The sequence below is a fragment of the Ursus maritimus genome, unplaced genomic scaffold (assembly GCF_017311325.1).
Source record: "Ursus maritimus isolate PB19 unplaced genomic scaffold, ASM1731132v1 scaffold_14, whole genome shotgun sequence".
NCBI lineage: Eukaryota > Metazoa > Chordata > Mammalia > Carnivora > Ursidae > Ursus > Ursus maritimus.
Genome location: NW_024423786.1, coordinates 1,570,658 through 1,585,352, shown reverse-complemented (window position 1 = coordinate 1,585,352; position 14,695 = coordinate 1,570,658). Strand labels below are relative to the sequence as shown.

Sequence of the window (14,695 nt, the reverse complement as noted above, 5' to 3'; positions counted from 1 at the left end):
GGGGGGGGGGGGGAGATCAGGAGTCATCTGTGACTTCTAGTGATGACGGGGAGCCAATGCTAAGACCCTCTTCCCAGCATCAAGTGGGGACCCCCAAGGGGATGGGAGACGCCGGTGAGGGATCACATGAAGGAGCTCTGCAGACGGTAAATACTTGATGGATATGAGTGTTTAGTGTGTTCCTGAAAGTTCTGTTTGCTCTTGTGTATGTTTCCTCTGTGTGTGTGCGTGCTCACACGCGTGCACGGGCTTTCCCATGACAGGGAGGTTTCCCTTGCACTCGGCGGCACCACCTCGGGCTTTCAAAGCCGTGGATGCCTCTGAAATGGCGTTGGTGTGGCTCACGTTCTCCGTGAGGTCGGGACCTGGGATTGGGAGCCCGGGACACAGGGGGCTCCGTGCGACACTGCATCAAGCTCTCTCCCTCAAGGTCTTCGGGATATGTCTCTTCCCAGGAACCCCGAAGAGTTCAACAAACACACCAGGGGTTCCTGCAGTGAGGTTGTGGGGAGCACTGAGGGAGCGTGGATTGTGCGGTGGGATAGGGGCCAGGGGCCGGGATGGGAAGCCGTCAGCCCCAACGTCAGCTCCCAACGGTGAGGTGGTTAGCGGAGCTGTGGTCTATAATTCATTCCCTAACTCGCCGACCCTTGGAGAATTGCTTAATCGTCACAGCCCTGCTGGGAAGTACCACCCCCATTTCATAGATGAGCAAACTGAGGCAACAAGAAGGTGGAATCAATGTCTGAGATCACCCAACAAGCGCTCGGCCCAGCTGGGAGTGGCGCCCGGCGTTATCAGACTCCACGGAGTCTGCACGCGTTGTTCTGAGGCATTGTTCTTCTTTCTCAATAGAAGCATCGATAAAAATCGGAGCGTTTACGGATCGGCTCGAAGCCCATCACTTCGCACATCGTTCACATTGCTCCCGCCTCCCCGCCTGTCTCTCCCTGGACAATAGGTGTCTGCTCCACACCCACTCTCTGCTGCGCGAGAAAGGGCCTGTCTCGTTGTGAAGAGCCCTTCCTTCCGGCTTCCTGGGTTGGAGGTAAACACCCCAGGGAGAATGCGCCCCTTGTCTGGCCGGCTGCGGACGGTGGGAGAGGCGGGGGCAGCCGGGGCGCCTTGTCTCTCGTCCGCAGATCGGCCTGCTGGAGCAAAGCTCACGGCCGAGAGAAGCCCAGGGCCCGGGCACCGGGGCCTCCTCTGTCCACCAAGGCCCTGGTGCGGGATCGTGCAGGAGGCTCCGTGTCGTGCTGCTTGCTCACCGCGCCTGGAGAAGGGCTCTTGGGCTCACGCATCTACACTCAACATTCATCGGCAAATCTGCATCATTCCTTGTATTTGAAAACAATGGAGCTGGTGACTCGCCTGCCACCTTTCTTCCTTATTTTATTTTTTATTTTTTGGGGGGGCGGGTGGGGAAGGGCAGAGGGAGAGGGAGAGAGAGAATCCCAAGCAGACTCCCCGCAGAGCACGGAGCCCAGTGGAGGCTCCATCTCATGACCTTGAGATCACGACCTGAGCAGAAACCAAGAGTCCGACGCTTAGCTAACAGAGCCACCCAGGCACCCCTTCTCTGCACCCTTCCTTATGAAAACACGTACAACGGAAATATTGAAAGAATGATTGAAAGAAATCTGAAAAGCCTGCAGTTGTCGCTGTAACTTTGGGCTGCTTGCCCCACCTGTCCTCCTCCCTTGATGCGTTTTCTCTTTGCTGCACTCTCTGAACATAAGAGACAGACACCATGACACCCCAAAACCTTCAGCCTGTATCTCTGGGAACTCATTTGGAAACTGGACACCTGCACGCATCTCCAGATTTGCAGACAACCCGCCGTCGGGTGGCACTGGCTCCTTGTTTTCCTTTGGAGAACGAAGTCGACCTGAGTGTCACCAGGCCTCTGCTGGAAGTCCAGGGGGGCCCGGCTGGCCACACTCTGAGAAAACAGACCCCCGGGAGCTAGAGGGGCCTGCGACAGCCTGGCCGCAGCCTCTGGGTCCAGCCAGGCCCCGAGCCAAGAGAGTCAGTCTGGTTGTTTTTGGTTTTCTTTTGTTTTGTTTTGCTTGAACCAGGTTGAGTTACATTCTCCTAAGTTATACCAGCGTCTCATCAGCACCCCTGGCCCCTGCCTTGGCCAAAATGGCCTCCGTTAAGTAAAAATGTTACGTTAATGGGACTGTTGGTTGAAAATGGTTCATGGGGTCATTTAAAATGACTTTGGCCATTAAAATAAACTCTTCAGTTAGTTACTTCAAGCGATCAGTGTGGCCGTGTGAGCTGTGATCCCACCTGGTATCTTTGTATCAAAGCGATGATAAAATAATTGGATTCCCTTGTGAGGAGGGCTGAGGATGTGTGTGTGTTGGGGGAGTAGCCGTCCCTTGGAGAGGGGTCTCAGCGACTCCAGGAGACCATGGACTTTGAACTAGTTTGTTGGTGATTATAGCTGCCGATGGTCCTCTTGGATCTGTCGAGACCTCTGCCTCCTTGTTTAGAAAGAAGAAAAGAACCAGCAAAGAAATTCATCAGAAAAGAAAATTAAGAACAGAGAAATAGAGGATGGGGTGGGAGGCCCTTCTGGGGGGCCCAGGGGCGGCTAGTGCTAGGGGGCACCTTTGGATGTCAGCCTGTCTGAGCTTACGATTCACATCTGTGAAATGGGCACGGAGGCCACTGGGCCTCATTCATTCCACGCACTGAAGACATCCGGAGGGACAGTCCTGGCAGCGCCCTCACATGCGTCCCCTGAGACGAGGATGCTCCTTGACCAAGGCTGGGGACATTTGTGTCCCCAATCCCACAGGCTGTATCGTAGAGGAACATCTGTTGTACGTCTCTGCAGCTTCCCCTCCCTGCGACCTTAGTGGAGATTGTTTCTTTTTTTTTTTTTCTCGTTATAATAGCCTGCCTGTCTTTAAAAAATTAAAGAGCACTGAATTCGAAGTGGGAAGACCTTCACGTTTACAGAGATTTCCTTGATTCGATTTATAGGAGGTTTTTTTTCCTATTTTATTAGTTTCTTTTCAAAAGAACCAGGTCTGTTATTTATTTATTATTTTCATGCTTTTATGTTCCCTAATTTATTTATTTGCTTTTATCTTTATTATTTCCTTTCTCCCATTTTCCTTTGGGTTTGTTCTTTTCTTAAAAATCTGAGGTTGAAAGCCTCATCTGTTCATGTTCTCTTTGTGTGTGCGAGTGGGTTTTTGACAATAAAAGCATTTAAAGTCACGGAGAAGCCTCCGAGGCCGGTGAGGACTGTCCCAGAGGTTTTGATATGTGGGGCTGTTTTCATTGTTTTCCAGGTAGTCTGTTGTCTGCTGGATTTCCTTCTTGACCTACATGTTATTTAGGACAGGAGTTTTAAATCTCCAATTTTCTTTCTATATGTAGAAAGAATTTATTGCCAGCTTTATTTTATTGTGGTCAAGACTGTCAGTTCTAAAGGATCTGTTCAAACATCTCTTTTGACATTTGCACCGTGACTGACCGAAGCACCGGCTTTCAGAGCTGTTTCACAGCACTCACCCGCATGGCGCGCTCCCTGTTGGGCATAATGATAGATGTTTACATATTAATTCTGTCCTCTTAATCACAGAGCTCGGATACTCCTTGCTCATTTTTTGTTTCCTTAATATTTCATACAGGAATATTAGTTAAAATGTCCCACCGTAATCGAATTTCTCCATCTCCGATCGGATATCTCGCACGTAAGAGGGGTGTTTTGTAGCTATTTGGCATATAGGAGTGTGAGGAAAAGGAGAATCATGATTAATTGCATCTTCCTGTGATTCTCAGGGAGTGCCGACTCTGGAGCTGGACTGCGGCCCCTCGAACCCGGGGGCCACCCCGTGCTGCCTCTGTGGCTCCCCGGTGTGTGCCTCTGTGTCCTCGTCTCGGGAGGGGATGGAGTAGCGTCCACTGCACGGAGCTGTGAGGAGGAAGCGGATTAGCCCGCGGAAGGCGGTTGGCACAGAGCCCGGCATCACGGCCCAGGCTCCAGAAGTGAGTCCTGACCTCGTTAATGCCGTTTGACAGTGAGCCTCTGAACAGTATTCTGTATGTTCGTTTCATGGATATTACTAGGGCCATTTTTGCCTTCTTTTGTTCAAATTTAAATTAAACACATGCGTGCCTCCCCCCGCCCCCCCCCCACCCGCATGCCTGAGTGGTAGACCTGTGCGGCCCTTCCCTGACCTTACCCTTCCCCCTCCCTTTCTCCACCTGATGTGGAAGCCAGAATCGCACCCTCCCTTCTGCCATCCCTCTCGCCAATTCTGCTGTGTGCCCGTAAACAAAGGAGAGGTTCAGTGGGCTGAGCTGCATCCCCCTGCCTGGCCTCCTCCAGAGGCTCCCGGCGCCCCCACCTCCCGGACCAGGGTTCTTCTAGGACGTGCCTTTGATTCTCTCTGCTCTCCTTTCCCGGCCGGAGAGGTGCCACCTGGACCATTTCTCTTCATCTTGCTGACTTCGCTCCTTCCCGGGGAGGCTGTGCTGGTCCAGAGGTGTCCACCTCCTGCCAACCCTCCAGGAATGTTTCCATCTTAGCCAGAGATGGATCAAAGAGCCTATGTTGTTCTAGACTTCTGATCTTTGCTTGAGAAGCTGTCCCCAGGGCTGAGGGCATTCTTGCCGGATCCGTGGAGCCTGCTGGCTTCGAGGTTCAGAGGCAGAAGCAAACCAATTTAAGAGACAGCCCCTCCTTCCCTTCCCTCCCTCTCTCCCGCCTTCCCTCTCTCCTGGTCTGTCTCCTTTCCTCCTTGCTTCCCTCTCTCCTTTCTTTGACAAATACTTATTAAATATCTGCCCTATGGCGTCAGGCATGGAGATAAAGAGTGAGTAAAAAACTGATGTGATCCAGAGTGGCCACGACCACTCATCCGAATGGCTACGGCGAAGAGGACAGACCCCAAGAGGACGGTGTGGCCGAGAGCATGGAGCCCCTTGGCCGGTGCGGGCTGGAGCGTGACTCAGTGCAGACACACCAGAAACCGTTTGGCAGTCGCTGTTTACTAAAGCTGAGCACACCTTTATCTCACCATCTGGCAATGGCTTGCCTGAGTCTACACACAACAGAAACGTCTACACACGTTTGTCAAAAGATTCGTACGGGAATGTGCACAGCAGTGTTCTCCATAACGACCCCAGACCAGAAGCAGCTCACAGGCCCCTTGGCTGGAGATCAACTTCCATTATTCCGTACGTGGCCTCTCCCCCGGCACGGGGAACGCACGGTGGGCAGCCTCTCTGGACGACCCGGATCCCACCTCCCACAGAGAACACGCTGTGTGACTAAAGGTATAGGAAGTTTAAAGGCTGGCAGCACGAATCTAAGTTGCTGGGGGTCAGGATGGTGGTCACTCTTGGGGGGTGGGTGACATGAGAAGTTGCTGGAGTGGGGTCATGGTTACACAGGTGTGTACACTGTAGAAATTCAGTGAGCTGCACTCTCACAGCTTGTGCTTCTAAGTCTGTTAGAGCACAGTAAGGATAGGATAGGGTAGGGTAGGGTAGGGTAGGGTAGGGTAGAATAGAATAGAATAGAATAGAATAGAATAGAATAGAATAGAACAGAATAGAATACAAAAGCAGGTGCTCCCAGCCCTTCTGGAGCAAACGGTCGGTCGTGTGTGAGGAGGCAGACGTGGGTTCGAGGCTTGCACAAATGACCTTCAGGGGCACCGGCAAGTGTTTCAGAGGTGAGTGCATGTGTTCGTGAGGGAGGCCACTTCCTGAGGCAATGATGGCCGAGCTTCCATGAGGGATGAACAGGAGTGAACCAGGTGGGGCGGGGCCAGCAGAGACGGCGGTGAGGAAAAGCCTCCCGGGAGAGACAACAGCCTGGACGGGAGCCTGTGGTGGGAGGCACTTGGTTGGTTCCAGGCAGGTGAACCTGGGGCATATCCACAGGGAGGTGGGGGTGGAGTGGGGCTGTGGCCCTAGGAGGGGCCAGGCTGACCACACAGGGCCCTGCAGACTATGGGAAGAGTGATGGGAAGCCCTTGCGGTACTTTAAGTAGAAGGTGTGTGTGTGTGTGGCGGGGCTAAAGCTTGGGGCCCTTGGGGTGGAATCCAATCCCTGGGCTCCCCTCTCCACCTCACCCCCTGTGGATCCTCCTAGGCCATCCCTTGGCACCTGAATCTGCATCCCTCTGGTGGGGACCCTCCTGAAGCCTGGTCCCCCAGGATGCCCACGCCTACCTGGGCTCAGTTCCAGCTGGTAGGAGCCACTCCCCCTCCCCCCTCTTCCCAGGCACTTCTGGGAGGCCTGGTACCACTCCGCGTCCTCCCGCTGAATCAGGCCCAGGGCCCTCCTTGCTGCTTCCTGCCGCTGTGCTCTCCTCCCCTGGGTCTCCAGCATCTGTTACTATTTTACACCGGTAAACTTTTTTCTTGGAGAGGTCATACAAATGAGAGTCAAAATATAGTGCTGTCTCCCACCCTTGACAGCTGGTTCCCGCTCTCAGAGGCAGCGACTCGTCAGTTGTATGAGCATCTTTCTGGAGATATTTTCCACAGACACACGGACCTACTTCCCCCACCCCCAACAGTAGCATGTCATACCTTCTATTTCAATAGTCTTCTTGCCAGGTTATTCCGTATTCACACATACAGATCTGCTTCCCTCTTTTTAGGATGGCTGCGGAGGGCCCCGCTTATGGATGTATCGCCACTCATATGGCCAATCCCTTCGGACGGGCACTGAGATGGTTTCTCTGTCCTCTGCTGCTCTGTTGTCTATGGACACACATCTCCGAGTTCAAGTCCTTGTACCGCCACAGGTGAGCTTCTCAGAAGCGGACGCTGGGTACAGGGCACGTGGGTCTGTAACGCGGGCAGACGTTACCAAGGGGCCCTGCGTGGAGGGCGGCAGGTCTGTTTGCCGGCGTCCTCGTCAGTGTGTCGTCAAGCTCTTGGGTAGTCACCGCTCTAATGGGTGAGACTGGCAGCTACGGAGTGCGTGTATAGATACTGTAAGTGATATCGACCATCCTCTAATATGGTTGAAAACCTCTACTTTCTCCACTGGGGTTGGAGCAGAGAAGAGCTCTGAAGAATAAATCTCACCAGAGTTGTCCTACCTTGAGGGGACGGGGCTGGGGTTTTGTGCTCCACTCCATCAGACGTGGCTGCCCACTCTCCTGGGGATGTGGCCAAGCGGCAGGTGTGACCTCCCAGGCGTCTCCACCAGGTGGTGTTCATCAGCCAAGGGACATTCTTTGTAGACCGGCACCGGCGGGAGCCTGGAGAGCCCCTGGGAGATGGTGTGTCAGCAGGGAAGAATGCCAACACCACTGAAGATGGTTTCCTTAATTCAGACACAAGTCAGGTCTCTGCAGCTGGCATGGAGGAGAGTCCCCATGTGGGGACTGAGGCTGGCTTTTACTGCCTGGCTCTTGACTGCCAAGAATCCTTCCCCCGGGGAATCTCTCCTGGGTTCCGGCTGTCTCCATCACGGTGCCCTCCAAGGGGCACTGGATCCTGTCTGTGCTTTGGTTCATAGCCCCAGGTGCTGGGGACTTTCGATGAGCCCTGAAGGAGATGGGCATGGCACAGGGAAGTAAGCTCCAGGAAAACACCATCAAGGCTAGCCCCTCTCCAGGGCTGGCTGTGGCTTTCACACAGCCAGGGTGCCAGGGTGCCAGGGTGCCTGGACTTCTCATGCTACCACATCTGCATCAAGACCCCCCTCCCCCGCCGCCAGGTCTGTTGTCAGGGCTGAGTCTGCGTCCCAGGCGGGGAGGTAGACAATACATGAGACAGGAGTTTGGTAGTATGTTAGAAGGTCATATGTGCTCCGGAGGAAACGACAGCAGGGGAGGGAAAGGAAGTCCGGGTGGGGTGGGGTGGAGTGGTTGCCAATGACCTGATGAGCAGAGATCTCCAGGAGGAGGTCTTTCCAGACCTGCATGATGTCTCTGTGCAGACAGTGGCAGGGCAAAGGCCCTGCTGTGAGAGTGCAGATGGGCTGAGTGGCTGGGTGGGGTGGGGTGCGTGGAGGGAGAGAAGTGGGGGGCCAGGGTGGGAGCCACAGGCCAGCTGGGCCTCTGTGGAAGCCTTGGCCTTGCAGACTTCAGCCAGATAACCACATCAGACATATACTGTCAATTCACACACATAAAGGGGAGGGGGACAATGAGGGCCACTTTGAGACCCAGTCTCCCTTTGGAGTCCTAATCCCAGGGGTCTTCCTTCAAAGATGCTTGGGTTTTGCTTTCTTGGCTGCTGGACTGGTGTGCAAACACAAAGGGTCTGTGTTAGCCAAGCTGCTCTCCTGCTGGCCCACCCCTCTCTGCATCCCCTCCCTGGCATGCCCCCCTCCTGCTCTCTCTGGTCTGTCTGTAGGTCCCAGCTGCCTGGCCCGGCTGATAGGACGCTGGTTCTCCACCTGTCAGGCCTCGGACCGCTCCCTCCCTCTTATCCCCGTAGCTAAAACCAGGCATGTTTCTTTCAGAAAAGTAATTTATTTTCTAATTACAAAAGACGATGGGGTTGAACAAAAGGAAGGCAGATCAGAGCTGAGTCAGAAGGGCCTTCTGCAGACCTTTCTCCCCCCTCACCAACCCAGAGAGGGATGCTGGGCTCTCTGGAAGGAGGAGCTGAAGCTCAAGGGTGGGGGGGTGTCTAGAGCCTCTGGCTAGGCTGGAGACCTGGGTTTTGTTTTGTTTTGTTTTTTTAAAGATTTTATTTATTTATTTGACAGAGATAGAAACAGCCAGTGAGAGAGGGAACACAAGCAGGGGGAGCGGGAGAGGCAGAAGCAGGCTCATAGTGGAGGAGCCTGATGTGGGGCTCGATCCCATAACGCCGGGACCACCCCCTGAGCCGAAGGCAGACGCTTAACCGCTGTGCCACCCAGGCGCCCCTGGAGACCTGGGTTTTAAGCTTAGTCCTGTCATTTATTTGAGGACTTGGGGCCCACTTGGGAGCTTAGTTACCCTTCTGTGAAATGGGATGTCGAGTCTGTGACTCCAGAGTCTTTCCAGCTGGGATAATCTGTAATTGTGAAGACTCATTCTGGGAATCACTTAATCATTCTTGCAGATTTATTTCTCTGTTATAACTTGGCTCCAAATACTGCCCCACTCCGTAACTCCATACTGCGAAGGAAACAGCCATGATGTTGTCATGAAGTCTTCGATAAGCCATTTCCTGAAAGGGAAAGAACAAAACCCACCATGAGGGCTGCTGGGTGGGCACTGGAGGTAACACAGTGGCAAGCCTGGCATACAAATGGGCACTCAGGAAAGGCTAACGCAGCCGCCCCTCTCCTTCTCTCCCTTGCCCAACCCCCCGCCTCTTTGCTCTCTCCCTTAATTCTGAGCCATGTTGCCATGCATCCACACAGAGCCTTGAGGACATGATCATCAGTCTGAGCTGAACTTTGTTTTCCTCTATGTGTCCCTGCCATGGAACTTCCCCTTTCCTCTCGCCTCTCCTCCTGAGCCCACACCTCTCTCTGACACTCCTAAGCAAACGCACATTCAGGTGTGCCAAGCCTGTTGAGAAGGTGGGGGTGACAGAGCCACCAGAGATGGCTGGAGACCAGGCTCTGCCCCCAGGAGGTTCTTCGAGTCCAAAAGGTCCGACCCAGAGGGCACAACACTGCGGCTTCAACAAGAAGCAGCCCACTTGTAATTGGGTTGAAGGACAGGGACATGCAGAGGAGGTGGTGAGGGTGGGGTGATGACCACATGAAGGAAGTGGAGGGGGAGTGGACAGTGGGTCTTGGCCAGAGATCTCAACTCCAGCAGAACTCTTGGGTCTGATGGGACTGGACTCTGATCGGTCCTGTTCGGGAGACTCTCCCACCCCTGAAGAAACCACTGTGGCCAGGGGAACGTGGGGCTGTCATTGGCCAGGGTCTGCATCACTCAGTGCTGCGTCACTGCGCATTGGGAGGCTGGGGTTGGAGGGTGTGGTGGCTACGTGCAGACATCCCTCCAGCTCTGTGCTCCTTGCTTCCTTTCTTGCTGTGCTTACCCTCCCCCAACCCCACTCTGGCCTGTTTCACTTGCCTTGGCCATGACCTGTGCTGCCTCTGACCTAAGCTCCAGTGTTCTCCTTCCTGACCCTCTGGATCCCTCCTTGCTTTCCAGACCTGTCACCACAAGTCCTTCCTATGCTAAGCCCTAAAATGACTAGTTAGACCAAGCTTGGTTTGAGTGCCCACCCCTCTCATTGGCCAGGGACAGAATCCCAACTCAAAGTGGCTTAAGCAAAAAGTTCAGATGGGTCAGGCAGTGTAGCAGCTAGGGGCTCAAACAAGGCCTTTGAGTCTCAACATGGCTGCATTTCTTACCTCTGCTTTGCCCTGGATTGATTTCTTTCTTTTTCTTTCTTTCTTTCTTTCTTTCTTTCTTTCTTTCTTTCTTTCTTTCTTTCTTTCTTTCTTTCTTTTCTTCTTTCTTTCCTTCCTTCTTTCCTTCTTTCTTTTCTTTTCTTTTTCTTTCTTTCTTTCTTTCTTTCTTTCTTTCTTCTCTTTTCTTTTCTTTTCTTTTCTTTCTTTTCTTTTCTTTTCCTTTTCTTCCTTCCTTCCTTCTTTCTTTCCTCTTTTCTTTCTTTCTTTCTTTCTTTCTTTCTTTCTTTCTTTCTTTCTTCTCTTTCCTTCCTTCCTTCCTTCCTTCCTTCCTTCCTTCCTTCCATTCCCTAGTGGTAACAAAGATGGCCCCCTGGTGGACCCTGAATGCACTGCGCAGATCCCCCTTTGATAAAGGACCCATTACCCCTTCATCTGCGGGAAGGGCTGTCTGAAGCAGACAGTTCTCAACCCTTGCTCTGCCTGCCAAGAACTGCCTTGCCTAGGGTCACATACTTTCCCTTGGTGGCCCAGACCCAATGGCTAATGGATGGGAAGAAGAAAAGTCTTGGACATCTCAGCCCAACTCAGGACAACCCTGAAAGGACCACTTGAGCTCCAGGGATCCCCGTGCGGTGGCTGAGGCTGTCACTTCTCCCTCTGTTCACCCCGTTGTCTTCACCAGCCTTCTGAGGGCCTGATCCCCAAGACCCTCTTTCATGAACATTCCCTTCACTGAACTCTGAGAGTCGACTTCCTGGGGAATCCAACCTGCTTCAAACACCGACAACCTCCTTGTCACGTCTTACCAGCTTAGGGACCACCAGTGAAAAGCAAGGACCCCCTCTTTCCCCAAAGTGTGGCAAAATCTTAGTCAGATACTCTCTGCCTCTGAATGGCTGCGCCCAGGTCACGTGATCACTCCCTGACCCAATCACGGTGACCAGGGAGATACAGCGCTCTTATTGACCAGGCTTGGGCCATCTGGTCAACCTAGAGCCACCATCCATTAGCTCACCCGAGACCAGACTTAACCCGGGCAGGCTGAGGTCCCATTTCTGGAATGAGGGAGTGGATGCCCGCAGAACCACAGCTGCCCTGGCACAGGCCCTGCCCTCAGATCGCTCAGACTGAGGGTGACAGCAGCAGTATGGGGCTTTACCAGGCGTCCACAGGGCAGGGTTCCCCGGGGTTGGAGAGAGCTGCCCCTTGCCCGGCCCCCGACAAGAAAAGCAGAGGTGTTTGCCTTCAGTGCCCTGTCCTTCAGAGGTGGGAGGGGGGAAGCAGGGGAGAGTTTAGGTGGGGCAGGAGCACAGCCAAACCTTTTGCCAGCCTGTCCTTGAGTGGCTGCCACTCGGCCAGGAGCAGTGGCACCCATCCCCACCGCGGGCACGGATTCCGTCTCACCTGCCAGGAGATGCTGAGGCCGCCTCTTGATCAGAGACCGCGGCTTTTTCCAATTAGTCACCCAGATGACACACACCAAATCAAAGCTGGCACTCCAAATGGGCCAATCAAGAGCTCCATTTTCCCCTTCCCACCCTACTGGGGGGAGAGAAAGCTAATTTATGAAACTTTTCTCCCCCCTCCTCTAGTAGGCATAAGAAAGCTCAAAGAAATTTGTTTTTCAGTTGCCCTCTGAGCTGGAGGTTTCCTCTTCCCATCCCCCTTGGAAATGTTTTGGGTGCATACCCATGGGGGCGGCCAGAATCCTACTTCCTTTCCTGGGCCCTGCGCAAGGTCCATGGTGGGGACGGGGAGCACTGTCTGCACCTCAGCCTTTAAAATAGATGATGTCCTTGCTCTGCCAGGACTGTGGCACCTTGGCTGGATGGCAGTCCTTTGCCGGGCCCCTCATGTTGTTCCTCTGCCTGGTCAGACCGTGCCCTCTGCCCCCCAGGCTTGGCTGTGTGCCTCTTCCCCGGCACCAGTGGAGGCCTAGGCCCAGCAGGGCTGACATGGTCTCCTTGGACATAGGATATCTAGAGAGCCTGCCCTGCCCCCACGGTGCATACATCTAGTGTGTGTGGCTGATGGGCCATCCACCCTTTCCCGGGCCATCCACCCTTTCCCGGGACTTCCCTGAGCTCCGGTCCCAAAGCTCCCCTGCCTCTGACCATCTCACCAGGTATCCTGGAGCACCTCAAAGCCAGCAGGCCCCAGACCAGGCTCAGCATCCTCCCCACACCTGTCCTTGCTCCATGTCCTCATCTGGGGGATGGCCCAGCTTCTGCCTGGTCCCAGGGCCGGGAATCTGGATATCGGTCAGACCCCCTCACCTGGTGGTTCCCACCCCTCTTCTGTATGCCTGTGGCTGCTCCTTGCTTCAGGGTTGTGTCTTCCACCAGGATCACGGCTATGTCCTGACTGCTCTCCAGGCTTTGGACCCTGTTCCAAACCCTGCTCCCAGCCGGGCCATCACAGCATCTTGAAAACCCTAACTGTGACCACACCACCCCTTACTGAAGATGACCCATGGCTTGCTTGTCCTGGTCCATCTCAGTTGGGTCCTGCTGGTGACCCTCCAGTGAGAGAACAGCTGTCACGTGCTGTCCCTTCTGCCTGGCATCCCAGCTCCCCTGGCCTCCAGGACCAGCCTTTTCAGGAGAACTTACTTCAGGGGTTTGAGACCTTCCTGCCTCCCCAGACTGTGAGCTCCTTGGGAGTGGCCTGGGCCCCCTTCCTCCTGGACCTGTCCGGGCAAGACTCAACCCACATTTGTGGGCCAGCAGGGGAGCAGCTTGGTCATGGCTGCTGTAGAGCGAATTCTCCCATGGGGAAGGAGCCTGGCCTACAGGTGGCTGGGATGGTGGCCTTAGAGAGCCTGCAGCAGGCTGGACCTCCCCGCCCTAGACGAGCCCGCCCTCGGCACCCCCGACCCTGGGCTGGAGGCGGAGGAGCCCTGGTTACATGTCCTGTCCTGTGGGCCCCCACCCCCTGCCTAATTAACGCCTGGAGCGGCCGTCTGCTTCTCTGCTCCATCTCATCTCCAACATTTTTCATGTCTAATCCACCGAGGAGATCTCCTGAAGGCTTTGAAGTCTCCGGGCGCACGAATAAAGATGTCACCCTGGCACACGCAGCGCTTCTTAATGAGGACGGGTTTGATGTGGAAGCTGTGGGCCTGGAGGGAAGTGGCTTTCCCGCACACCCCCTTTCTGCAGCAGGGCGGCCAGGCCTGCCTGCAGCGGGCAGGCGGGGGTGGAGAGCCCAGATTTGAAGCACAGCAGGCTAAGTGGGGTTGGGCCCCGGCGGGTCCCGGGAGAAAGGGGGGGTAGACGGCACTCCTGATGTCTCCCTTTATCCCTCTGGGTCAGGGACCCCCAAGGCCAATGCACAAACTCAGAGACCCAGCTTAGTCAGGGAGAGTTGGCTGCAGAGGGAGTGCTTGTCGGGGAAAGATGCAGAGATTATGGAGTACTCTGATGGGAGGGGGTGCAGATGGAGCCTGGGGGTGAGATGGTGTTTTGGGGGGAACAAGGGAGGAAAGGGACCCTGGGGGAGGGGACCTGGCAGGAGATGGAGCCTGGGGCAGGGGCGGGTCAGGGAAGAGGTGGAGCCTGAGGGAGGGAATAGGGAGGAAATGTGGGATCCTGGGTTGAGGCAGGGGAGGGGAGAGTTTCTGGAACGTGCCCCCCCACCTTTCCAAAGCAGTGGGTGAGAAGAGCACAGACTCTCAGGCAGGCTTGCTGGGAAGAATCATGGCTCTGTCCCCTGGGTGAGCACCTGACCTCTCTGTGCCTCGGTTTCTTTATCTGAAAGATGGGCTCATTCTGGTCTCTGCTTGACAGAACCTTGTGAGGACTAATGAAGTCATCTGTGTAAGGAACCAGACACAGGACAAAGCTAACCAAGTGTGGGTCATATACATATCTCAGAGTCGAGGCCTACTTGGGGCCCAGAACACCCCACCCTCCTTCCTCAGCTCACCTGTCAGCCCCTCATCACCTGTGCCCCTGGGGCAGGCTCTGTCAGCTGCACCCTAAGCTTCGGTTTGCTTGGAGTGTCGTGGGTGTGAGAGGGGGCTCCCTAGCGCCCTTGATGAAGTCAGCCATGGGGATATTATCTATCCTCACCTGACTTTAAGTTCCTGCCCTTCAGCGGCCCTGACATGTGGGACCCTGACCATTCTTCCAGCATAGCACTATCAGCCAGCATTTTCTGGGCACTTACTGTGTGCCTGGACCCTTCACATGGATGGGCTCAGTGCCCCCCCCCGGCCCCAAGCCAAAAGGTAGGCAGTGTTGCTAGCCCCATTTTACAGATGTTGTAAAGCCAAGAAGGTCTAAGGAAGTTGCCAAGGTCACAGGACAACTGGCGGGGGAGCAAATGAGGAGTCATTCTCTGATCGATTCGGGTATCAGATGGCCCCCGGGATTCCAGGCCCCT

At 54.6% G+C, this 14,695-nt stretch overlaps 2 long non-coding RNA genes across 3 annotated transcripts in view; both read left to right on the top strand.

The window, feature by feature from the left end:
- LOC103669476 overlaps positions 1 to 4,343 on the top strand; it is a 41,080-nt gene extending 36,737 nt beyond the window's left edge. For both annotated transcript variants that reach the window (XR_005834505.1, XR_570291.2), the window contains exons 5-6: positions 856 to 1,048; positions 3,805 to 4,343. This is a non-coding gene — a long non-coding RNA (uncharacterized LOC103669476). The remainder of the gene's footprint in view (positions 1 to 855; positions 1,049 to 3,804) is intronic.
- A 417-nt stretch (positions 4,344 to 4,760) lies between these two features.
- LOC121102471 lies at positions 4,761 to 7,435 on the top strand. Its single transcript, XR_005834506.1, has 2 exons — positions 4,761 to 5,304; positions 6,642 to 7,435. It is a non-coding gene; the product is annotated as an uncharacterized LOC121102471 (long non-coding RNA).
- The last annotated feature ends 7,260 nt before the right edge of the window (positions 7,436 to 14,695 follow it).